The sequence below is a fragment of the Balaenoptera physalus genome (assembly GCF_965194825.1).
Source record: "Balaenoptera physalus genome assembly, chromosome: X".
Classification (NCBI taxonomy): Eukaryota; Metazoa; Chordata; class Mammalia; order Artiodactyla; family Balaenopteridae; genus Balaenoptera; species Balaenoptera physalus.
In genome coordinates this window covers 33,509,087-33,532,736 of record NC_138903.1, presented here as the reverse complement: position 1 = coordinate 33,532,736, position 23,650 = coordinate 33,509,087, and the positions used below count along the sequence as shown (strand labels likewise).

General features: G+C 38.0%; 1 protein-coding gene and 1 pseudogene across 2 annotated transcripts in view; one reads left to right on the top strand and one right to left on the bottom strand.

Annotated features, from left to right (window-relative positions):
* PRRG1 (proline rich and Gla domain 1) overlaps nucleotides 1-23,650 on the bottom strand; it is a 371,943-nt gene that overhangs the window by 297,396 nt on the left and 50,897 nt on the right. The gene's annotated exons all lie outside the window — the stretch shown is intronic.
* Nucleotides 792-3,960, top strand: LOC309652417 (E3 ubiquitin-protein ligase RLIM pseudogene; annotated as a pseudogene). Its single transcript has one exon. The product of its transcript is annotated as an E3 ubiquitin-protein ligase RLIM pseudogene (transcript).

Below are 23,650 nucleotides of genomic sequence, written 5' to 3'. Positions count from 1 at the left end.
GAAGAAGGCAGTCATAGGTAAGGTAACGAATAAATAGAGCGTATCAGAGCCTGAAAACGCCTCCTGAAAACCTGAGAATAGGCTCATGTGGGTGAAACGAGGTGAAGGACGGTGCTTGGTACACTATAAACCCTCAGTAATACTGGCTGGTTTTCAATGAAATGAAACCTAACCTGAATCCAGTCCCTACCCGGTAACAGCGGGGAAGATAATGGATGCCTAGGCAACGTCTAGCAAGTTCTGCGACAGAGGCGGCTCCCACCTGTTGCGTCACCAGGCGGCTACAGAGCTGAGTCAGGGACGGGAGAAGGGAGGAACCTGTGCGGAGGGTCATCCGACCGAGTCGGAACCGGAACCGAAACCGGACACTCTGGCAGGAGATAGAAAGCGAAGAACGCTAAACGGCCGTTGGTGAATTTCAACACTATGTCGTGAATTTCAGATCCTTTTCTACTTGTTTACTAAGATGGAAAACTCGGATTCCGACGATGAAGGAGATGGCGTTCCGGCCCAACGCATAAGTCAAACGGACCGACTGGTTCGGGAAGAAGATTTCTTCAGGCTTGTCAACAGTCTGAGTGAAGAAGATTACAAACTTATGAGAGACAACAATCTTCTAGGCATTCCAGGTGAAAGTACAGAAGAAGAGTTGCTGAGAAGACTTCAGCTAATTAAAGAAAACCCACCACAAGACTCAGATGAAAATACAGGTATACTTTGCTTTTGGAGGGAATAGGATGGGATGAATAAGGAACCTCATCATAGTAAATAGTAACTTCATAATAGTACATAGTAGCTAATTCTACAGAAGTGACATAAATTAATCTGGTGAGTAACTTCTCATAAAAAGAACCGGCATTTACTTGATTTTTGGTGAGAATGTCAAGGTATGTTTGTTTGTTTTCCTGATTCACATTTGGGTTGTTTTAATTGGGAAACAGTGTGAAGTAGCCTATTTGTACTTTTCTTGGTTTTCTACCTCAATTGAAAGTCCCTCCTACTTCCTGAATTATTTTTTCTACATAGACATGTAAAAAAAGCAAACAGAAATATTTCATATTCTAATCAAGTGGTTCTCAACTGGGGACAATTTTGCTCTCTCCAACACCTGGGGACATTTGACAATGGCTAGAGATATTTTTGGTTGTCGCAGGGGAGGCATGGTTGTCACTAGCATCTAGTGGGCACAGGCCAGGGGTGCTGCCAAATATCCCACAATGCACAGGACAGCTCCCCAAACAAAGAACTGTCCAGCACCGAAATGTCAACAGTGCTAAGGCTGAGAAGCCGTGCTCAAACCTCAGGTCTGGTGCCTTCTCTCCCAGTGTGAAGTAGAGGATTTTACTGTCTAATGAAGAGGAGACTGTAATACTTTGGTTCTTGAATATGGTCTTATATGTACCATGCTAGGTTCAGTCTATTCATTTGATCTGACCTTCAATTTAATGTCAATTACAAATCTTGGTAACATTAACAAGTATTCAAAATTCAAATACTTTTAAACCTATAAAACTTGTTTATGTTTGCGCAATAATCTTATATTTTAAAACAGCTGATATATTATCAAAAGCACATAGGTGAAGAGCCTAGAAATAGTAATGTTGGAGACTAATGAAAATTAGACAATAATGTAAATTGAACTAAAATACTAGCATTGTACCTTAACTGGTGTTTACCTTGTTTAATTGCATTAGTGTTTTGACAGTGGACTGAAAAAAAAGTCTCTTGACATTCCTCCTACACAGGGCTGGTATTCCTCCTACACAGGGCTGGTACACAGGGCTGTGTATATGATGAAATATTGCAAAATAGACTTCCTCCAGATTCCCTTTTTAAAAAATTCTCTAAGTTTATCTAGGATTAGCTCACTCTTTTTCAGATGGAATTGAAACTTTCCTACCTTTACTTGTAAATCTAGACAGTGTAGTTTATAAAATATTAACCCTATAAATGTGAAATCAGTTTAAAACATCTGAGTATTTAAGTTCTCACTTTTTGTTTGTTTTTGAAACAAAGTTTCAGAGTGCTATTTTATGATGGTTCTAATTTTGGTAGTTCTTTCATGTCCCCTCCCCATTTTTTTTGTTAACAGATGGAGGAGACGCTCCAGATGATGTGTCTAGTGGCGACTCTATAATAGACGGGCTTAACTGTTTTGGACAAACTGAAAATATGACAAGTGGACAGACAGAAAACCAATCTGGGAGAGAAGAGGGCCAAATTAATCCTACAAGTGACCAGTTCAGATTCACTTTAGAAAGAAATTTTCACCTTGATAATGGGAGTCCAAATCCAGAGAATGAATATGTAGCATCTGCAAGACTTCCCAGAAGAGAAAATATGGAAGACAGCCAAAGGCAAGTGGAAAATCCACAATCTGAATCAATATTTACAAGACCATCTATGTCTGAACAAGATACAACTGAAACGTTAGTGGAATTCTCACCTACCAGAAGTCAGAGAAGAGCAAGAAGTAGGAGCCCAGAGTATCCGAGAACCAGAGCAAGAACTGAAAGTTGGTCGCCTCCACATTCACTTAGGGAAAGTGTACAAAGACTTAATCATAGTATACCATCTCAGACTTCTGAGCAGCCTCTGGTAAGTGAGAATGTGAGATTTTCTACAACTGAGCACCAAGAAATATTGAGACAGCAAATGACTGGATTTGAGGTGCAAAATAGTGGTCTTATTGAAACTTCTAGAACAAGGAATGCCGTTCATGGAGAAGATTCTCCAGATACAACCAGCAGTGATGAATCTTGGGGAATGAGGGAAGTATATCTGACCATACACTTCAGTCTTGAAGTAGGACAAGTTCATTCTGGAGCATATTCTCAGAGAGACAGCACAGCTAGTAGAACTCAGTTAACATCTGAGACACCAAACAACACCGTCAGTTCTGAAAGTGAACGAGGACTGAGGCATATGTATTCACATTCTGAGCAGGCAGATGTGAGAGCTTATGTCATTACCATCAGAAATCCCGTTTGTAGAATTTTAAATACTAGCTTAGATGACACAACATCTGTTCCAATTCAGAGCACGTTAAGGCAGACAATGACAGAATTTAGTAACTCAAGTAACCTTATGGACAGTGACAGTAATTTAGAGCATAGTGTCTCACCTCCAAGTCAAAGCATGGAATGGCCAGAGTCACCAGATGACAGCGATGGTCCTAATGGTAGTAGTAGTAGTGGATTTGGTTCCGATTCAAATCCTAGCTATAATCCCCACTCAAGTTCCACACTGATTTGTCATTCAAGCCCCAATTGTATGTCTAGTTCCAGTTCTCGTACTATTTCCAATGCCAGCTCAAGCGATGAAAATTCAGAAATTAGCTCACTGATGTTTGAAGGCACTGAAGAAACTAACTCATCATCAGACTTACCATCAGAGACCAGGCAAGGGGGTAGACAAATGACCCCAGTAATATCTGATGAAAGTGACCCTTTGCTCTTCCTTAATCTGGAACAGATTTTCCACTTAGATGAAGATGATCTAGACCAACCTACAGGACTCAGCAAAGCACAGATTGACAACTTGGCTGTAAGATCTTTTGATGAAAATGATGCATTAAAAGCTTGCAGCATTTGCATGACAGAGTACATCAAAAACAGCAAGCTTCGCATCCTACCTTGCTCCCATGAATATCACATTTACTGCATTGATCACTGGCTCTCTGAGAACTCTACCTGTCCTATTTGTCGTGGGCAAGTAGTGGATTCCAATGAGACTGAAAATCCTAATTGAGATCTGAATTCTCAGCTATGTAAAGTGTTACAGTGACGGACAAACAACAGTCACCTGCCTCATGTCCACTTTTAGAGTTATTCATGCTTAAATATAACAACCTGAATCTATATATAACAATCTGAACTGAATCACTAGTTCCTGAAGGAATCATTGGGCTTTCCCCAATTTCTGTTCCATCATAAAAGGAAATATTAAAAAGTCAAACAATATTGTCCAATTTGACAATAAAAGTTAACTTCACACCACAGCAGTTCACTGAATTTCAATAAAAACTTAGCATGTGCACTGGGTTGGGATGTTCCTGATTCCATGGGAGAAATGTCTTCACATGATGTAATGAATCTAGATAGATCCTAGTAGTATTATCTAGTCACGTAAATCCCAGACATCTCTCAGCCCTGTTCAATCCTGGTTGTGCATGCAAAGAAACAGAAACCCAACCAAATGTCAATAATTAAGAGGCAATTTAAGACTATATTAGAGTCATCCACATAAGGAAGTCATGTTACATTCATAGAATGCCATAAAAAGCTTTGAAACCCTTCTCTTCCTATCTCTCTCCACAGCAGTTTATCCCACCTCCCTAACACTACCTTAAAGTTTCTCCTATTCCCCACGACCAATGTATCAGTCAGTTCTAGCTAAAAACTGATGGCACACTTTAAAAGAGTGATGGGATAGCATTTAATGAAGAGACTAAAGTGTGTAAAGAATGAAGGGGAACCAGGAGATGATGAAGTACCCTGAGGCTAGCAACTGTGAGAAGCCAGTATTACAACCACTAGGTTTGAAGGGGCACAGAGAGATGGTAGTTCCTGCAACCCAGAAGGTCTTAGAGTTGTAGCAGGAGTCCCCCCCGACGAGACGTAACCTTAGAGAATGGCATCCGCGCCAACCTAAAGTTTGGAAGGGGGCAGGTCATGGAAATAAATACCCTTACCTTCTTTCCTCCTGACTTCTCATCTCTTGTCAGTACTTCACATTAGCCAAACCCAACCTGAAGACACAGAGAGACTGGTCGATGAAGCTGACAAAGGTCAGCCTCCTGGAATCACGGAGCAGGGTTAAGAAGGATGGCGAGTAGATCCGATAAGCAAATCAGAGACCATCTCCCACAACCAGTATTCCCAACTCTCTTCACACCCAGTCTGCGTGCGCCTTCTTGCCTCTTCCGCTTGTCCTATATTCCACTCTATGACTCAGCTCTTTAACGACCCTCTCTATTTTCCTTTCATCTACTCGGATCTTGTATTTTTAAAAGTGATAAGATGACAAAGCCTTAGAACTGAATTACCTTTCTCTTCAACATGTCACACTTTGATGTGCTGTGATTGTAAACAATTAAGGAAAAAGGGCAGTTATAGGTATGTCTTTAATTTTTGCTTCTTAAATATATTCAAGCTTCAATTTCTTTCTATATATGTTTAGTTCATATAATTCATTTTTAAAACAGATTCTGATTTCTTATAAAGGGTTTTTTGGTTTATATATGACTCTTAATCCTTGTGGGAATGACCCAAAGTACCCAACTGCTGCTTGGAGCCTCTCAAGCTGCAACACGAAAGCCTTAAAGGTAAAACTTGGCTTCAAAAAACATGTCTACATAGTTCAATTCTAATTGTCCCCAGTAAAACCATCACCCAAAACCGTGAGTATTTGAAATCAAAATTTGGGTCATGCTTCCTTCCAACCTAAACATAGTGAAGGCTTTTTCTCCTAATTCAGCCTGAAAACTATTTTATGGGGGGTGTATTGGCCAGTCCAGAAAACTGTGCTTAAAATTTTCAATCCTGGTATAGGTGAGAGTACATTGTATTATAACCTAAAGCAATAGTCAGAAATTTTGTGCAATGTGCAACCTATACAAATGTAGGCAGTGTTAAGTATAAACCTTCTCTAAAAAGTTAAAGTCAGAAACATCACTGACCTTTATTTTCTATGTGAATTGCTGGCAGCCACAGTATTTGCACATAACTACAAAATATAAATGGGGAGTGGTGGTGAAGTTTTTTAAAACATCTTTGAGGTAGCATATTTTTCACACAGAAGATACCTGCATGGCCAGAAATGAAGGCTTGGATCAAACCTCTGAAATTGACATTAACTTCTGAAAGTTGTTTGAATATTCTGATTTTTATGAAGTATTTTTGGTATCAGATACACTTCATTTAAAGTGAGTAGAATAATTGTAACAGTACTTGGCTTTCATACTATCCTAACAGATTAAAACCTTCCAAGGGATGATAATTGCTTAATTAATGCTTCAGTACATTCACATGCACCTTCTGTGGTCGACAGAATTCTAAGATGATGCCCAACGATCCTTGTAGTAGCCCCTCCCCTTGAGTATGAGACCTGTGAATGTGATGGAATATCATTCCCATTATTAGATTATGATATATGTAGCACAGTTGATTGGGAGATTATCCAGAGTGAGCCTGACCTAATCAGGTGAGCACTTAAAAGGCACAGAGAGGACTTCTGATCCAGATAAGATGGTTTGTACTTCTCTCTCCCGGCTCCCCCTTTATAGGCACAACTATATATCCTGGAAATAATATGAGACAACCGAAGGACAGCTCTGAAAGGTCTAAAGAAGGTGAATTTGCCTAGGGACCCTCAGAATGGATGAACAACCTCATGGCAGGGCACCTTATGACCCTCTACCAACAAAAAAATGTGATCCAGGCCCAGCATTTCCTAACTCCCAACTTAGTAACAGGAAGTGGCTCAAATAGGCTCTTCCTCCAGCACATCAGATGGGGAGCCCCCAAACACCAGGTGAGCCGTGCAGAACCTGCAAGGAGGAACACCTGGAAGCCCTGATGACACTACACGACCAGGGAAAGTGCTTTCCTTCCCCACTGGGCCTGAGATCCCCCTTCACCACCCAGACACATCCGTGGCTAAGGGTACCAGCAACAGGGATCCTACCACAAAAAGCTCCCACCTGGAAAATGCTCTCCTCAGATGGGCCTGAGACTCCTCTCCCCACCCAGAAACATCAGGCAACTTGCTGGTACCAGCAACGGAGATCCCTCCACAGAAAGCTCTCAACCTGGTGAGCGCCCTCCATCCTTACAGTCCAGGGAGACCCTGGCACAAGTGCCTGGCCCAGGAAGGACTCCTCATCAAGTGTTCCAGAGATTCCCTTCCCTCACCAGAAGCACCAAGGGCCGTATCCCGGGGAAGCTGCTTCAGACCCCATGAGCAGCATGAGAAGGGACCAGAGGTAACCCCACCTGCACAAGATAAACAGACCAAAAGAGTACCACAAAGGTTCTGAAAATTAGGTTATCATGGAACCACAGTCCGTCAAAGTACAGGAGATGTGTGCCAAACCTATAAAGAGTGAATGCCTGCTAAAAGTTGAAAAAACAAAACAAAACAAAACACTTTACATAGGGACCAAAGTATCCTAACATAATAGCCAAAATGTCCAAAAGACAATAAAATATCACTACTTATACCAAGAACCAGATACATGACAGCTTGAATAAGATGTGACAGATGATGCCGACCCAAGATGAATTAGATGCTAGAATTATCTGACAAGGGTTTCAAAATGCTGATTTCAGACCTTTAAGACCTTGAACACAGAACCTAGTCACTCCATGCCAGTATCCCAACCTATAGAACTGTGAGCTAATAAAGGGATGCTGTTTTAAGCCATTACATTTGTACTAATCTCTTATGCAGCAACAGAAAACTAATACAACTTCTCATCTGGGATCCATCCTGTACTGAGAAAATGATTATAATGAGTCCTAGACAAGTAAATGGCTCAATGTCTTGGTTCTAGGCCCACTATGACATTATATTCTACCATTTTCCCCAAGAATGGAATCCCTAATTCCTGCTACGGAAGCTCCTAGAAGACAGTATCCTTCCTGTTTGAACAACCACCAATATCTTATCGCTCTAACTTTACTTCACATCACCCTATCTCATTCTACCAGTGTATGCTGCTTATATCATAAACCCAATTTAACACTCTGACTTGGAAACTATAGAGCCACTTATTTTTGTCTCAAAGCGATTGCTGAGTATTATATTGCTCTTCCAAATCATATTCCTCTCTATCTGCCCTGACAAATCAGAAATTGAGAAGATTTGTACCTGAATCTTCTGAGCTCAACCTGATACGTTTTTTACATTACAGTATATCAGTTTAAATACACAGCATCACTCACCGTGATTGTGAGCATAAACGTTTCCATCTTAAGAATTTTCTCTGTATTTTCTTTGTAGTTTTTTAAATATTTGTTTATTTTGCCCTAATTCCAAAACAAAACCCTTATCTGAATAACAAATTCTTTCTGAAAGTAGTTATAGCCTGTGGATAGGTTTTTGATTGCAATATAACGTCTATCTTTTTTGGCTAACCATGAAAATAAGTTGTGCTCTCAATATTCCATGAAGAATTAAGTATAAAGATTCTTTTGTAAGTGCAAACAAGCCTGAGCACTTAACAACATGAACATCAAAACACTGCATGTACTGGAAAGTTCACAAAGAAATGTGACGTTTCTGTTAAGTAATATCACTTGTTATCAATATACAATACTTTGAGATCTTCAGTATCTTCTTTACTACAATTAACCAAACATTTCACGTCTTTTCATTATTTGAGAGGTGAATGTATACTCCCTTCCATGAGAAGTTTCCTGGTATGAGAATTTCGAATGGAAATCTGAACTGTATTTCTTTTCTGTGACTTCATTTAAGATTTGAAAATTCTTTACCATCCTAACTCAGGCTTTTTCACTATGAAATAAGGGGCTCCCCTTTGTGTGATATTCAAAACTCTCCATTTTTAATCATCAAGCCAGCATCTTTAACATCACTGCAAAAATGTGGGGATTTGGAAAAGCACTTTGGGGAAATTCCTTTTTCTCTCATCCACCATTCGTAGAGGACAGACACTAATTATAAGGCAACTCCGGGTTCTGGGTTATCCATTCTGACGTCACCAGTCACAACACAGTTACCTACCACCCCTGGCCTTGTCATCTTCTATTCTGGCGGTGTATTTTTTTTTTCTTTAGTAGCACTTGTGACTGTCTAAAACATTTTTTATTTATCTTGTGCTTGTTTTCTTCCCCATTCCTATCCCAAAATAGAAGCTCCAAAAGATCTTTCTTTTTTTTTTTTAATTACTACTACATTTCTAAGAACTAGAACAGTTACTAGCATACACACACACACACACACACACACACACACACACACACACACAGACTGCTTCAGAATTTTTGGCCACTGTGAGCATCCCAGACTTATTTTTCACCCTTTATTCTTCAAAAAAAACCTATTTTAATACTGTTACCTAGCATCCCGGATTTGATCTATTTCAACCTAGACCTCTCTCACTTACTTAACATATTTGTATAGGGTTTCTTGCCTATGAAGTTATAATATCTGCCAACCCTTTTCTAAATCACTATTTCAGGCATTCAACACTGACCAAGAACGTGCCATGCCCAATGCTGGGTGCTAGGGTCATAGTTAAGACGCACAGCACTTATCATTAAGAAATGTATTAAATTTTAAAGAAGGCAGATGAATAAACAGACAGTAACACTCTACGTGAGGGATGCCCTGACACAGATTCAGACACAGGATATAATGGAATGATCTAGGAGGAGAAATCTACACTAATAATTCAAAACTCCTTAAAGTTGGGTTATATCTGAGTTGTATCTTACAGGACTAGTAGCAGTTAGCCAATGAAATGAAGTCATTAATTTCATTCTAAGCAAAATAAACACCGCATGCAACAGTAAAGATGCACTGAAAAGTTAGGGCTCAGTAAACAGTAAGTATGAATCATCATACTCTGGGGCAGAAGAGGAAGCGATGTAAGTACATTAGCAAAACATGAAGAGATGAGGCCAATGAGGTAACAAGTGGTATTGTGTATCAGGCTGAAGAGTTGAACTAGATCTTCTAAGCAATGCACAGTCAACATGATTTTTCTAATAGGAATAACAGTTTTCAATGTTTAGAATGGTCAAACTAGCAGGGATATGAACAGATTGTCAAAAAGTTAGATTGTCCCACTTACGGAGTTATGGCATTAACTGGAAGAAAAAAGTATAAAGTCCTGAAATAATGGTGAGACAGTTGAGATATGGATGCATATAGATTCAAGTAGTATTAAAGAAGCACAATAAAATTTGGTGGCTGCTTGGATAATCTAAAGATGACCTTAAGTTTCTGGTTTAGGTGACTGAGTAGATGGTGAGAAGTTCCACTGATATAAGAAATGCAATATAACTTGTTTGTCATAGTAGAGGAACAGATGACAATTCAGCTGGAATCTCTGAGATTTGAGATGTCAGAGTGATATTTTAGTGGCAATGTTCATCTAGCTATCACGGAATATCAAGTATGCTTCTAAAATTAGGATAAAGATGCCAGATTGAAGTCAAAGAAGTACGAGGTATTGCCTGGGAAAGGATGTTCCATGGTAGTAGTGGAGGGAGATGGATGGAATCCTTTGGAACAGGAGCAATTATAAAGTAGACAGACATAAAGAAGATAGCAAAGATAATCAAGACAGAAAAACGAGAGGTATAAAGATAATCATAAACACAGAGCTCACGGTCTTCATTCGTAAATATGAAGAGAAAACAAAATATCTCTAGATGTTAAGAAGAATGTAAACTCCTAGGAAAGCAAGGGTTTTGTAATTTTCACTACAATAGTCATAGCACCCAAAATACTGCCTTGCCCAAAGTAGATGTTCCATAAATATTTGTTGAGATATTTGAGATAGGCATGACAGAGAGAGAATAAGATAAATATTAAGAATAGAAAAATAAATCCTGGGAGAAATAGGAATAATTCATGGACTAGGAAAGAACCTGAAAGGCTTAGTTTTACCATGAACAGATGGAGACCTGCCACTATTCTAAACACCTACAAATGTTGAAAGAGTAAGTCTTTGGCAGGAACTGTAACAAACATACTGGCCATTATAGATCACCTGGAAACAGTCTTTACATATCTTTTTTAAAAGGCTCTCTTTTAAAAGAAAGAATTGGTAAGAGGGTGGTTAAATGCCTTTCTGTCAGGCTTTTTGCTTGGGAGAAAAAGGTGTAGGTGAAGTAACTCTGCCCCACATAGACTTTCAGTCTACTTCTCCCTCTTGCCATCCTGAGTTCCTCAGGAGTTCTGCTGGGCACATATATACCTCAGAAGCTGAAGCCCCCTCCTTGCATATTATAGTAGTGGGCTTCCCTTTCTTTCAGATTTCACCATTATTATGATAGGTTCTTGAGAGGCAAAGGCAACGGCTACGTATGCTTACATTCACAAACATCTTGAACCAGAGTCTATTTTCTTTTGTATTTTGAAATCCAATATAAAGGACTTTACAACTTCAGCAACAGGGAAAGAGTTTCAGAGTATTTGAACTTGAAAGAGTATATACCCATAACTTCATTTTTGCAAGAAAATTAGCTTCTTGAAATCTTATGCAATTGCTGCCACAGTCATTGTATTAATTATAAATTGTAATTTTAGAGAACCCTTACAAATTAGTTGAAAGGCTAAACAGGAATTTATTGACTCACAATACACCAAAGTTTGAAAGTGCTGATACTTTCAGACACAGGTAAGTGTAGGGGCCCAAAGGATATAAATAGAAAATGTTTCTCTGACTTGGATATTCTTCCCTCTGCAGTTTGTTTTGTTTCGTATTATTTTGGGGAAAGCTTTCTCCAAGGCGTGGCAAGAAAAATGACCAATAGCAACTCTATTTTTATATATTACCAATTTACTGAACCCAGGCAAAGAGAAAGCCTTTATACAAAAGACTGACTCAGCTTGGGATTTCTGTTAAAACCTCAAGTTCAGGGGATTCTAACTGGCCAGGTCTTGGTCACATGCCCAGCACTAGAATATGGAGGTGGGATCTCCAAGCCAAGCCAGATGGAAATGTGGACAAATTCACCAAAAGTAGCAATGAAGGGCTTCTAAGGGTTCTCTTTTGTTTTTCACACTCTTCTTGAATCAATTCTGGTGATATATATTTTACTAGGAAATAATCAATTTCATCCAGTTTTTAGATTTTTACAGCATATTTACGTTCAGTGCATCATCCTAAATTTAATATATTTCCCTTTATATCTTTTTTCTTTCTGGTCCTATACTTTACACCTTGGCTTTCTCCCTTTTTCCTTGATCAGAATATCAAATGACATTAGATAAACTCTATGCTAAGGTTTGATTGGAGAAGTAGAACCACTAGAAGGACTTTATTATAGGGATTAAACCTTACATGATAGTGGGACTTGGTTAAGCAGTCTATGTAAATCCACTGCCCCTGCCTCTTGGTGCCAGTCCTGAAGTCAGTAGGGCTGGCAGTCAGGAATGAGACATGATTTGAAGTTAGGAGATCAAGGATAAGCTGGAATCTTCAAAGATAAGCTATAATCCAACTAGAAAAATGAACTGAACACCATATTAAAAGGATTATACACCATGGCCAAGCGGGATTTATTTGTAAAATGCAAGGATGGTTCAACACATGCAAATCAATCAATGTGATACACCACAGTAACAGAATGAAGGACAGAAAAACCACATGATCATCTCAATTGACGCAGAAAAAGGCATAAAAAGTATGTTCATTGGCGTTCAAAACGCCATAGAAAGTTTAAATAACATATTTGATAAAACTGAATTTGAATTTTATAAGTTGAAAATAAGCCAGAAAAAATTATGAGATTCAATGAAAATGTGAATGATGACGGAATAAAGGATAAAACGGAAGACCCACATTCATCTAATAATATTTTTAGAAGGTGAGATTAGAGTGAATTTAACAAGCATTTGAAGAAATAGTACTTCTCAGAGATCAAGTTAGAAATAAATCCTCAGATAAAAGAAGTGCATGGAGTCACCAGTAAAAGAAATGAAAACAAATATATGACTATATCCCTGTATCGTATACCTCACCTCAGCCTCATCCTTCCTTTGTTCCACATTAAAAGAATGTGCAACACTGGCAGACTACTTACATATACGATCTGACAGTGTCTCACTGTGTTCATGATTCCAACAAATCTATCCCCCACCTCTCTCCTTACTCCAGCAGGTGAGAATATTCCTAAAGCAACCCGTTCAGTTCCTCCACAGGCTAAACCCATGGATGAATTCTTTCTCCTTCCTTCACATTCCCTCCCCATAATTTTGAGATCCAGTTTACAGAACTTCCAGGGGTCAAATCCCAGCTTGATCATGCATTCTCATATTGAATCGCCATCCTTCCCTGCTTCACTGCTTTTGCCCTGCAATCCTGTTCACTTGGATTGTACTCTCTAATTAAATAATAGCACATAAACTCTTGGCCTGAGGCTCTGCTTTCTGGGGAACCAAGGCTAAAAAATAGCTGGTAAACCACATCACATAATGGCAAAGAGCAAAGTCTAAGAAACAATTTGGAAGAAAGAAAGAATATCAAATAAAGAGAGCAATTAGACTAGTAGCAATCTTCTTATCAGTAACGATAGATGCCAGAAGATACCTGAAAGCACTATCCTTAAAGTACTAATGGAAAAATCACTCTTAACCTAGAATATAACATTTAACTAACCATATTAAAAAATGAAAGAGATGACATTTTCAGACAAAGACAGAAATTTCTACCTATAGACCCTCAATAGTAAAACTTCCAAGGAATAGGTTTCTTACTGAAGGGAATTAAACTCTCCGTGAAGAAGTGGGATTAAAGAACAATACTGAGCAAAGAAAGTGATATACATGTAGATAAATCCAAGAAGGATTAACTGTTAAACACTGTGTAACTGTGCGACTAATTTGGGGGCCAAGTCAAAAATAAAGTGCAATTAAAATACAGATGATAATTACATGGAGATGATATAAAATGCAATCAGAACCAATGCTTTGAAACTTATCAATGTTGTTTTCTGTAAGGGTTAGAGCTATTAAATATAAGACTGTGATCACTCAAGTAGGAATGTTAGACCTTTAATTACTAAAAATCTAGAACTAGAATAGATAAACTCCAAATCTGTTGAGGGGAAAAACATAACATTGAATGAAAAATGCAAGTTACAAAAGGAAATATATTATTTATGCAAGTTCAAAATATAAAAGAGTAGAATATTATTTCTAACTATAAACAAATGTCCTGATTTATAAAAATATGGATGCTAGAGTAGAGTCAAACTTTAGACAGTGTGTAACTACGCAGTAAGGAAAATGCCATGGACTTTGAGAGCTCTCATGTGTATCACTAATATTTTACTCTAAAACAAGAAAGCAATCAAATAGGGAAAAATCACATCTAGAATCTGAGTTTTGGATACACTAGTGATTCTGTGCTGTTTTATTAAGTTTAAATAGTTGTAAACAGTAAAAGTTAAAAAAACTGTAATGGATCAATGTCCTTTACTAAGTCCTTGAGTCTTAGATCATGCTTTCTCCTCCTCCTTGGGCCAGTCCTTCTCTCTTCCTCCTTTTCCTTGTATCTCTAGTACATAACCTTATATATGGAACATAGTAAGTACACATTAAACATTTGTTGACATGAATAATTCACATGAATGAGCTTTGCAAACTAAAGCCATGATCATAAACATAAACTCCTCACAAAAGAGCACAATTTTCTTCCAAGAAGTGAACCACTATAATAAACTCTGTTATGTGCTACAGAGTACCTCAAAATTAGTAAATGTGAAAATAATATGTACCATAATTAGAAATCTATCTTAAAGAACATTAAAAACAAAAGAAACAATTAACTAGCATCAGTATATTAGGTAAAAATTGCTTTGTTAGATGCCTTTCCAGAAAACTGCTCGACTACAGAAAATTGTAGACTGAGGAATTTTCTAAATATGATCCTGACGTGAATCCTGTAGACCTATTTTTGCAAATAAAAGTTTCTGTAGGGCTTCCCTGGTGGCGCAGTGGTTGAGAATCTGCCTGACAATGCAGGGAACACGGGTTCGAGCCCTGGTCTGGGAAGATCCCACATGCCGCGGAGCAACTGGGCCCGTGAGCCACAACTACTGAGCCTGCGCGTCTGGAGCCTGTGCCCCACAACGGGAGAGGCCGCGACAGTGAGAGACCCGCGCATGGCGATGAAGAGTGGCCCCCGCTCTCCACAACTGGAGAAAGCCCTCGCACAGAAACGAAGACCCAAAACAGCCAAAAAAAAATAAATTAATTAATTAATAAAAAAAAAGTTTCTGTAGAGAAAGTGACATCATATAACACTGGCGGAACCAAAGCATTTATGAATAAAGTACTTACTGGTACACAATTATATATAACTCTGGTGGGAGACTATTAAACATCTAGCATGTGAAGGTAATCTATTAATCTAAGAGTATCATTTTTAAGAGAGGTGAGAGTAGACGGCCAATTTTTATGATAGCATAAATGCTATCAGAATTGCACTTGAGATACTATTATAAAGTAGGACACTCGCTGGTACAGAAAAATAGGTTTCTCAAGTGTGGAAGGTGAAAGAAAGAATAATGGAAATGTTCGCTTTTTGAACATAAAAATGTGAAATATATGCTTTAGCAATGAAAATGAAACTACAAAATAATCGTTTTTATTAAAAATATTTTCTTTCCAGTTACTAGGTCTTGCTAGAATACTTTTAACCAGATCATTTAATTCCCATTTCAATCCATTCTATATACCCGATTTGGTTATGATTTCTCAAAGTAATATGTATTCCCCCCCAAACCGCAATATTTCACACAATATAAAAATAGAATATTAAGCTTACCGTGAGATTGAGTAAAACCTATCATTATCCAGTGTCCTCATAATGAGATTTCATAGTATAAAAAGAACAAAACAGAATTGAAATAATGTATGAACATCCATATGTTATAGTTAGTTCTACTTGGGTGACACATTATACAATAATTCCGTGAAATTAATTGGAGAGAAATGATCTCAAGACTTGAAAAGAAATCCAAATTCACAGACATTAATCTACTCTAGCATTAATTTTACTATTGTTCTTTAAAAATACTGTGAACCTTTCTTGAAAATCTATTCTAAGTCAAACTCTCTTTCACAGTCAACTATGATTTTTGTACATTTATTCTAGGGACTCAAGGAGAGAACTGAATGCTGATATCAGAATGTCCCTTGAGCCCACAGATAGATTCATTGAGAATCATCTATACACATAACAAAAAAACATGAGCTGATACTCACTACACACAACACTTTTGGTATTCACACTTACAGTGTTTCCTTCAAATTGATGTTCCATGGATTTTTGGTATACAATTATTTATGGAAAAAAAGATGAAATATTAAAATCTATAAAACCTCATAAATACACATACAGTTGATAATGTCTATAAGCAGTTAAACCAAATTTTTAATTCGTATTTTATTTTTTGCATTTTTGTGGGAAAAGTATCAAACTCAAAGAAAAGTTGAAAGACCAGTATAATGAATAAATATACCAACTATTAATGTACCACAATGCCAGTTCTCTCTCTCTCTCTCTCTCCAAACACACACACACACACACACACACACACACACACACACACACACCTATCTCTCTTTTATCAAACAATCTGATATTAGCCTGAGGATATTATATTTCACCTCTAAATACTTCATTATGCCTGTAATGAGGATACAAACCCATATCACCACTACCACACTTATGAAAATTAACATTAATTCAATTCTATCATCCATTATACAAAAGTGGAGGAAAATTTGGGACCCCAAAATATGCCTCTTTGGCATAAGAATTATTTTAGACTGGTTATTTTAAAAAAAGAGCAGACTCAGGAGAAACTCAGAAAACCAAGTAGAAGTTACCCTTTTGTAAGGGACATTTACAAGGGGAAATCTCCATTTGTAAGGGTGTCTCCCCCTCTATATCAGAAAAGGAAGGATGACTCTAAGTCTCTAGAAACTCTTATCAGTAGAGAGGACAATGACTTAAATCTGCATAACAAACATATCCCTATTTACTGTGCTTTGCCTGGTAACCTCCCATAACTGCCCCCCAACACTAAACATCTTCTTTGTCTTTAGCTGGAGATGGTATCTAAGGTGGTGGCTTGGGCCATTTTGGGGAGATACTCAGTTTTCCTGGGTACCTCCCATGTATATAGGAGGTATACCTGTTATTAAAATTCTGTTTGGGGACTTCCCTGGTGGCACAGTGGTTAAGAATCCACCTGCCAATGCACGGCACACGGGTTCGAGCCTTGGTCCGGGAAGATCCCACATGCTGCGGGGCAACTAAGCCCGTGCGCCACAACTACTGAGCCTGCGAGCCACAACTACTGAAGCCCGCATGCCTAGAGCCCGTGCTCCGCCACAAGAGAAGCCACCGCAATGAGAACCCGCGCACCGCAACGAAGAGTATCCCCAACTCACCGCAACTAGAGGAAGTCCGCATGCAGCAACAAAGACCCAATGTGGCCAAAAATAAATAAAATAAAATAAAATAAATAAATTTATTTTTAAAATTCTGTATTTATTCCTGTTACTCTGTATTTTATTATAGGAGGATTAAAGGGGAACACATTTTTCTACCCCAAAATATGTCTCTTTGGCATAAGGATTATTTTGAGCGAAAGATAATCAAAATACATCAGATTCAGGAAAAGCCCTTTACCTCCCCCTCAACAGCCTAAATTTACATTGGAAAGGGAGCCTGTACCAGGAAAAAAGCTATTACCAGAGATAACTTTTTACCTAAGAGACTTATTTGTGTAACAGGGCAAACTTTGTTTTCTAAACATCTCTTCCTTCCTGTGAATGGCCTTCTTTCCCTTTGCATGCCCAGATCCCTACCCCTTTCCTTAGCTCAGGATGTTATATAAGCGTCAATTACCTGGCTGCCTTTTGGGTCTCTTATTTTTATGGGACTCCCATACATATAAAATTAAATTTGTTTTTCTCCTGTTAATGTCTTAGGTCAATTTGATTATTAGACCAGCCAAAGAACCTAGAAGGGGAGTAGGAACACTTTTCCACTTGAGTTGGCAACCACGAAGGGACCTTCACTGGCTGGACACTGCTCACTCTGTGCCTGCTGCAGCTGAGAGATCCTGGGACCTCTGACAAAAGCCAGAAGAAGGAATCTCATGGCAGTCTCCCAGATCTCTGCCTGCAGGGTCTGATGGAAGGGAAGGTGGTGAGAGTCCTCTGCTTTTTCTAAATTTACATTAGCAGGAGAGAATATCTGGGTGAATTCGTTGCTTAGGAATACCTACTCTGGTAAAAATTTGATACGAGTACTCTTGTTTTCTATTGATTCTTTTCCTACTGTTTCTTTTCTTTGTTTATGTCTTTCGTGGCATTTGCCATAATGATGAAAACCACAGTGCGTAACAGAGGCAAAAGTCCTATAAGCCTGTCATTTGAGCCTGCCTCACAGACTGGTGAGTTCACAGTTCTCACCAGACCGGCACTGTGAGTTAATGTGCACATGAGGTAGAGGCTATTACTAGTGGGAATTTCAGAAGCAAGCCACAAAATTGGTGGGCACAGTTGAGCACTTAAAAGCTGTTAGAGCACTCGCAACCTAACTCAAAGACCCCCAGGTTAGGATAAGTTGGTCATGAATGGGTTAAATTGACTAGGTCACCACCAACCTCAAGAACATTTCCATGCCATGAGGTACATGGTAAAATACCACAATCCCCAATCCAGTGGCACATCCCTCTTAGGTATCAGTTTGGCTCCAAGAGACCCAAGGCTTAGCTGAAGCCATTAATGTGTACATGAAAAAAAAAAAAGAAGTGGAGGAGGTTTTCCTTTTGTGTTGTTCTATGCTTAAGAGCTTAGCTTTATGACCAGTGAGAATATCCCCTCTAGTCTCCACCACCTGGAAGGTACATATACTTGTGTGCATTTCCAGTTGCAAAGACTGGGATTCCAAGTGCGGTAGCCAGTTGATGAGAATCACTGGTAACAATCTGGGCTTGCAACTGGCATCTCTTTGTCTGACTATGCCAGCTCTCAGGGGACTCAGTCACAAGGGGCCCTGATCCATAAGGGGCCTTTGTCATCTCAACCTTCATTGTCTCATTCCAGATATTGTTAGGGCTGCATCTTTGCAGTCTCCTTTGGGACATCTCTTGCATCCATGGTTAAGCCATAAACCGTCTTATTGGTTTGATTTGATATTGAGATTAATATAAGATCCTACCTGTCAATTGCCAGACAATGGAAGCTTCGAATTGGCTATATTTCAGTGTAATGGCTATTGTTAGGGACTCCCTTAATAAGATGAGAGAACAGAAATTAGACTCAGAACAAAAATAAAATCTACACCTGACATAAATTCCCCTTTTTCATCCTCTTATACATTCCTTTACCCCCAACTCCCCGTCCCTGACCCTCCAGATCCTTTGGATCTCTGGGCCTCTGGTCTAAACCCTACCTCTCAAAATCCAACTCCATCACCTCAGTGAATTCCCTTAGGTCCCCAGATTCCTCCAACTTCCCCCAAAATCCCTTAAACATCAAGTTGCCTGTTTTGACTTCCCTTTCTTTACAAGATTTACAGAGAGCACTCTGGCCTAACCTCTAGGCCTGGGGTATACAGATTACGCATTAAATTACTAAAAGCAAGGACTTGAATTCAGCAGAAGTACCAGAGACAGATGGTAGGGATCATTTTTCCATCCCTTATGACCCCTTCCACTTTCCAGGGCTCTGTAAACAGGCTCTGCCAGCTTTAGGCCTTCCTGTGCAATGCCTCTGTGGTTGTATCCAGGACCCACACCACAAAAAATTCATGTCCCCCAGACAGCAGCAGATCTTCTAAGTTATAAAGCCTTTTACCTCAACTTTCAGAACATCTTACCAAATTTAGAGAGGAATGGAAAGCTTAGTGGCCATTCACAACCACACTCACGGCAACCTAGATTGGCTGTTAAGGGATGTTCTTCCCACCCTTGATTATACTATAGCTATCAGACAAGCCAGGCAGTCCCCTGAGGAACACCTCCCCCCTGCAGAGGAAACAGAGGAAACAGAAGTTCTCCCAGGCCCTCCTACAAATGATCAGGAAATGGATCACCTGGAGGCCAATGTTTAGGGGCTAGTAGAAGCAATAGTACAGGTTTTCCCCCTAAGGTGAATTGGTCTGAGGTTGAATTTTGTACTCAGAAAGGTCTTTGTTAAACGCTTTAGACGGACTTTTTGAAGGCATACTGCATTAAACCCTCAAGCTCTAGAAATCTTTTGATTTTCATCTTAGTTGGAAATCTCCCTGATATAAAGAAGCAAGTTTAGTTGGATGGGCACATCAGTCCCTTGACATTCAGGCTGTTATCCAGGTCTTTGGGGAATTGGAAACAACAATCTTTGTCTTACAAATCTCTAAAAAAAACCAGAAATGTGGCTCTAGAAGCAAATCAAATTCCACCTATTTTACCAATCTCCAAACCTCCCCTATTCATCTCAAAATGCTTGTAGATATTGTTAAAAACCAGGACATTGGAGACAGACCTGTCTTGCACTTAAGAAAAAGAAAAATTTGAATAGCAATTACCCTGGACCTCTGAAAACAGGCAAATATGCCCCCAAAACTCCATCTTGGAGAAAACTTGGATACTTTCTCTATGATGTAGATTTTCTACCTCCATCTCCTCTATTGACTTAAGAGCCATTCCTTTAAAATGCAAATTTTAGGGAGATGTTTTTCATCAGAAAAAAGGGGGGGGGATGGTAATTGGAAATTGGGCAAATAAAAAAATCTTAAATGTCCTCTCCACAAATATTAATAAAAAGCTTTAGCCATCTGAGCAGGTGAACTTCACTTATTCCAACTGCCAAAACAAAATTTGGATCCACCTGTTCATTTATAAACTAGTGAGTTTTATATTACTGTACCTTAATCATAGCTAACATTTTAAAACTATAGTTATAAGGTCTCTGTTTGCATCTGTCTGTATGTTTATGTGTGTCTATATATGTACGTTGTATATATGTGGTATTTTTCTACCTTAGGATGGTATTGCCAAAATTAATTTGTGAAAGAGCTCTATTTAGTTGGGTTGAAGGTCAAGTGCTTGTAAAACTTGGGTCTTCTAAAACTCTCAGAAATATAGAAACTAACCCAAGTGTTAATCTGGGATAATCTTCAGTAAATAAAACCTAGTTTAAGTTTGTTAGTTTAATTAAAATATCCATGTTGGTTTAATTAAAAGAATGAATGTAAACAAATTTTATTCTACCTGAGTTTACTAGTAAAATTCATGCTATCTCTGTTGCAAAATTTGTCAGCAAGAAACATAGCTTGGGATGATGGCTGAATTTGTCTAATAGCTCATGAAGTTTTCATGAGTAGTCTAAACATAATTGTTGGGGGCAAGTGATCTAGACAGATGCAAGTAGGATCAAAGTTTTTAGTGAACTTTATAGCAATAATTATATTTTAGGGTATGTGTACTTAAAAATAGCTTCTAAAATCTTTTGGGTAACTTGAAATTTTAGAGTTTTGCTATGTTAAGTTAAATGATGAAAATTCATTTAGCATATAGATCATTTCCAAATAAGATAAAATACAGAAACATTAATTACTGAACATGGATTTAGCTATCTTTGGATTCTTATTACAGATGAACTAAAGATAAATTTGACTCTCTTAATAAACATGCTTTGTTCCACATTGAAAGATTATACAGTGAAAAAAAAATTCATGCTTCGAGAAATGATAAAATGTATCCATAAATTTGCCAATCTAAAGAACGCTGGTGTGACTGTTCATAATTGCTTACTTCCTAGTTTTCACTAGAAATTAAGGTTTCTAAGGGTTAAGGATTCTAATTAATATACATAATTAAAGATATGAGAAATAATAGAGGACACAATTCTGTATGCAAAGAACATAGGATGTGTCTTAGCCAAAAAAATGTATGAGGTATGTAGATAAATTTGTAAGGAAAAAGAAAGTATACTTGTCCTAAAATAAAACTGGTTATTCCAGAATGGGAAAGAGGAGGATAAAGGATAGACTGGTGTAGAAAGTTGAGAAGAGAGAGAGAAAACAAGACAGAGAGAACTTTACCTTGTGTAATCAAGCTGGCTAAAGTTGAATTGCTTTTATAAAGATTTTTAAATAAGCTTTAATATCAATAGTGTACCTGTGAAAACCTGAAACTTAATAGTCTTTCATCTGCTAAAAGGACAAAGTTTCCCTGTATTATTAGTCTGCTCTTGATAATAAGATATAGTGAAAGTTTTATCTTTTAAGTAATCTGTCTAGAAAGCAAAGATTTTGTGTGTCATTAAAATAATTTCCTGTGCTCTATGTTGTCTTAATCAGGTATTTGATTACTTATGAAAACTGAATCTTCTCAATTTAAAAGAGCTAAGCTTTACCAACAACTATATAACCACCTGCATTTGCCTTTGAAATCTTTTATTGTCACTTTGGTCAAACAGATAATTAAGTATTGTTTCATAATTATCTGTGAGCTTATTAAGTGTCCAAAACTTTTGATATTCTTGACAAACTTCCCAAAATCAAATTCTAAATGAAGATTTTTTGACCTCAATCTAACTTTGGGATTTTCCAGAGAGTCCCTAGAACACATAAAAAGATTTGTTATCTCTCCTTATAAAAAGACAGATATTACACTAATTCAGCTTATTTGGTATGTTAAATTACATGGGAAGCAGTGTCAAATAAGAAGTAATAATTATATTTGTATGGCTATGTATTATTAATATAAGTATTTCTGAAATTGTATGAAATTCCTAGAAATCTGATATGTCCTGGTATAATGTTATCATTTGTAATTCTAGTTATATTAAAATGTTGTGTGTCACAAAAATAATAAGGTTTCTTTGTCAGCTGCATTATAATGAACTCTCATCGGCTCTTTTGTTTGTTTGTTTGTTTTAACATCTTTACTGGAGTATAATTGCTTTACAATGGTGTGTTAGTTTCTGCTTTATAACAAAGTAAATCAGTTATACATATACATATGTTCCCATATCTCTTCCCTCTTGCATCTCCCTCCCTCCCACCCTCCCTATCCCACCCCTCTACGTGGTCACAAAGCACAGAGCTGATCTCCCTGTGCTATGCGGTTGCTTCCCACTAGCTATCTATTTTACATTTGGTAGTGTATATATGTCCATGACACTCTCTCACTTTGCTACAGCTTACCCTTCCCCCTCCCCATATTCTCAAGTCCATTCTCTAGTAGGTCTGTGTCTTTATTCCCATCTTGCCACTAGGTTCTTCATGACCTTTTTTTTTTCCTTAGATTCCATATATATATGTGTTAGCATACTGTATTTGTTTTTCTCTTTATGACTTACTTCACTCTGTATGACAGACTCTAACTCCATCCACCTCACTACAAATAACTCCATTTCGTTTCTTTTTATGGCTGAGTAATATTCCACTGTATATCTATGCCACATCTTCTTTATCCGTTCATCCGATGATGGACACTTAGGTTGCTTCCATGTCCTGGCTATTGTAAATAGAGCTGCAATGAACATTTTGGTACATGACTCTTTTTGAATTATGGTTTTCTCGGGGTATACAGCCACTATGGAGAACAGTATGGAGGTTCCTTAAAAAACTAAAAATAGAACTACCATACGACCCAGCAATCCCAATACTGGGCATATACCCTCATCGGATCTTTAACCATGGACATTTTTAAGTCTTTTATCATTTACAGTTATTGTTTTACTCTGATGCTTTTGCAAAAGTGTTCCTGAAAAAGTGCTGCATATTCAAGGAGATTCATGGAAAGGATTCTGAAAAGCCCAAGTTTCTGATAATTTTAAGATCACAGAACTGAACTGGGGAAGAATTTTCAGAACTAATGGAAAAACTGTATTCAAGCATAACAAGAATTAATAACACGGGAGTGAATGAACTGAT